Below are 3,796 nucleotides of genomic sequence, written 5' to 3'. Positions count from 1 at the left end.
TTTCGTGTATATAACCATGCATATTACCGCACATATTACCTTGCAAATTTAAAAATGGAACAAAGCACGATATGAAGAGTTTAAAAAAAAGGACACTTCTCCTATTTGTCCACTATATACGGCCCTTGAGATATGTAGAGGCTTTGTGCATGCCAACATGTGGTCCATGGCCACTAGCTCATAGCCGTCCATGTGGCCCTTGGCCAAACCCCTATACGTAGTCCTTACTATAAAGAGCCCCGTGCATGCTATCCATGTGCTCCTTGGTCGCATGCTTGTATCCAATCGCCTATACCCTTAGCCATTGGCTTGTAGGACTTGTTTCCTAACAAAATCTTATGTGCAAGCAAATATTCCTTGTTTCTCTACCTGTATGTTCACATTTAATTATCTATATCCATGTCTCTCTCCCATAAACACAAAAGAAATAGGAATATTAAAAGAGAACTTCTTTGATATAAAAAATGCTACTTTCCATCACTAGAAGACAAATAGTGGGATCCCTTGACAAGAGATCTTCGATGGGGATGACTAATGGGGATTTAGTTGGGACCTGGCTATACAATCAGAGTGGATGGGATGAAGCTGATGTTGAGAAAATAGGCTGCATATTTGCTTGTTTGTATGAATTAAAAACCTTAGAATGTTGTTGTTGTTGACACAAAACTAGGAATTATCTATAAGTAGAATTTATACGTATAAACCAAAATGTGAACATGAGGATATAATTTCTTTGGTCGATGCATTCCATCATATCAATGGATTTTGAACACCATCTGAGACCTTAAGATTGCACCTATTTTGGAGATACATCCTTAGAGAGTACTGGGCATGATTTGGTAAGTGATAGAATTAATATGACCTAATTGTTGTGCTTTACATGTTTGCACATATATCTCTTTTTACATAATTCTTTCAGTGCAGGGATTAATAAAAATTCTGTATGTTTGACTTAATGACAGGAATGTCTTGAATTGCACTCAGTAATGGAGCGATTACTGTAGAGGATGCACTAAGTGCATCAAAAGTAATGATGACCTCTCCTCCAATTTTCCATGGACCCATGACTAAACTCACCCCTACAAATTTATCTATTTTTGTTTGTAAAGTTTAGTTGATTGGGAAAGGAATGTGACAAGGTAATGCATGCAGCCTTGGGAAAAGTAGGACCAAACTTTGCGTACTACACAAGTAGGAGGCAAGGACTAGCCAAAGGCGAACATGAAGAGGAAATGACTAAATAAAATCGTATTGGAAAGGCTGATAGTATATAATATACATGAAGATTGTTTTGGAGCAAAAGTGCAGTCAAAATAGAAACAAAGGGCAAGGAAGATTTTGAAAGTACGTCATACTCCATAGCTCCATTGGCTACCAAAATGAGAGTTTGGTGGATTGATACACCTTGGTACTGAGTAACATTCTGAGGGGTGGCAATGGGATCAAGGGAGGGGAAGTGTGCGCACGGGTATCACGGACATCCATCTCGGTAATACTGAACTCAGATAGCGCATGCAAGCCTGGAAATTCACGTCAAAAAAAACTAAACCTGGACAACATGTCCACCTGGCGAGATTTGGGAGGTAGATATGGACAAAAAAGGGATCCACGTTGGCCTTTCCACTCACCTCTTGGAGGGGATTTCTATCATTTTTGCATGCATGCATGAGGGGTGGCCATGGGAAGACACTAAAGCTGGACGATTAGAATCAGCCACATAATGTGCAAGGTAGTGGAACTTGCAGGTGGTTGGGGACTAACAGGTGTTCATGAGGGGTGTTTGTGTTTGAGCCGAGCTCGGTAAGCGCTTCATTGTGTGATGCTGAACAAAGACGGGGAAGGCACGCTTGTTTGTGATAGATGCTCGATATGCATATTCTACTACTTGTGGATCAATGAATGCATCTCGTCTTTCTCTTTTGCTGCCAGACACACATGAATGCAATCAGTTGCTCCACACACACACACACACACATAATTGTAATAGGTCATCCCACACACACACACTCATGAATATGAATGCATCGTTCTGCTAATGGTTGTAGGTTTGGCAGTAAGCACCCCTAGAAATGGGGCAATCACTCCAAAAAAATCTTGACAAGAGTTTTCGTATGGGAGATACTTCGTGTCGCATGACACATACCAACTCCATGTGGTTCAGATTTTAAGTGAGTGGAGGAGTAATCCAGGAGATGGAGAGAGCAAGGTAGAGGGATACATCCCTGAGCATGTGGATGATGTCAGTGAGGCACATGAAGAGTTGATGCCTTCTCAAGAGGAGAGCTTCAATAGCCCCCCCCCCCCCTCCCCGTCTCCTGGGGAAAAACTGCCAACAACATAGGTGAGAAGAATCCTGCATCTAGTCATGCATAATCTGCCTGCAAAAGAAGATGGCTAGTTCAAGTGTTGATAATGCCTCCTACAACAAAGAGCTAAGGGATGACTCTAAGGGCATAGAAGAGAAAGCACAAGCAATGAAGGAAGAGGCAACATACATTGATCCTTGCAAATTCTATGTAGAGATTGAGCTCCCCGATGAAGACTAGCAAACCATTGTGGTGAAAGTGAGGATTTCCCCTCGATTTTGCGTTCATATTCAAGGAATTGAGCATGATGACTCACCTCAAGGAGTCTCATGGCATTGATATAGAGATTCCAAAGCGTATTGGAGGCCGGCCCTTGCACAAAGAGGTGGAGAGAAGAGTTAATTTGCTTCCTAAGCCTAAGGTTATGGCTTGGAAGAAAGAAGCCATGAAAAGGTTCTCCGATAAAGATTGGAACTTCAAGAAAAATTGCAAGCAATATCAATGGCTCATGCGCTTTCAAGCATTAGAAGTATAGAAGGATCTTGGTGGACAATACAAGGAGAAGAATCAAGCTTTCTTGGTTCAAGAGTTTATTAGTGGGAGGATGAAAAAATACATGGCGGACAAGGCTTGCTGGCTTGGCCAAATTCAAAAGATAATTGAAGAAGGTTATGATGCACATGTATGTGTCCTAATTTATGAGTGTCCTACTTTGTTGCTTCTTTGCTTCATCACACTAAGCATGCATGTGTAATCACTTTTTCCCTTAATGCTATGCATGTGCATAAATAAAAATTAGTTCACGATATTGCTCCATGGCTTGAGGATGCCTTGGATGACATTGATATTGAGGATCCCTTCCAATTGTCTCCAAAGAGTGAGGATGATGATAAAACATAGAGAAAACTTTTGAAGCAATTGATACAAGAGGATATCTAGATGAGGTTTGTGGGAGGTATTTCTACATTAATGTCTATTGTGACAGGAGGTTCATGACTTACATGCTCACAAGGATGTCTTGTTTATGTCATTTAAATAATAAGATGCACTTTACCATTTAGGATTATGTACTTACTTCTTCATCCAAGAAGAAGCTATCAATTTGAGGAGGCAAGACTTTCAACGAGAAACCGAACAATTTACATGTATGATTTAGAGACATCTTTATATTTTTGGGATTTTGTGTGCATGACAACCATTACATTACTGATTGTGACCTATTTTCACTAGATTCTCTTCGCATATACCCATCAGATTCAACTCCGTTCAATTTGGCATACATGTGGACATGGATGAGGAGGTGTTGTGGATCATACTACATAGTGAAGCCTCAACAAAGAAATGAATTTATTTACAATGTAATATTTTGATGTTGATCCTTTCTTGTGTCTCTATTATGTATAAGTACAAGGATTTAGAAGCATAACTAGTGTTTCTTAACAGGTGGATGGAGCACACTATCGCACCAGATATGCTAAATTGAGTTATGT

General features: G+C 40.2%; 1 pseudogene; it reads left to right on the top strand.

Annotated features, from left to right (window-relative positions):
• Positions 1 to 2,035: 2,035 nt before the first annotated feature.
• On the top strand, positions 2,036 to 2,903 carry LOC147430520 (uncharacterized; annotated as a pseudogene).
• The last annotated feature ends 893 nt before the right edge of the window (positions 2,904 to 3,796 follow it).

The sequence above is a fragment of the Adiantum capillus-veneris genome, chromosome 21 (genome assembly GCF_014529385.1).
Source record: "Adiantum capillus-veneris isolate H3 chromosome 21, ASM1452938v2, whole genome shotgun sequence".
In the NCBI taxonomy this organism is placed as follows: Eukaryota; Viridiplantae; Streptophyta; class Polypodiopsida; order Polypodiales; family Pteridaceae; genus Adiantum; species Adiantum capillus-veneris.
This window is presented reverse-complemented; position numbering and strand designations above follow the sequence as displayed.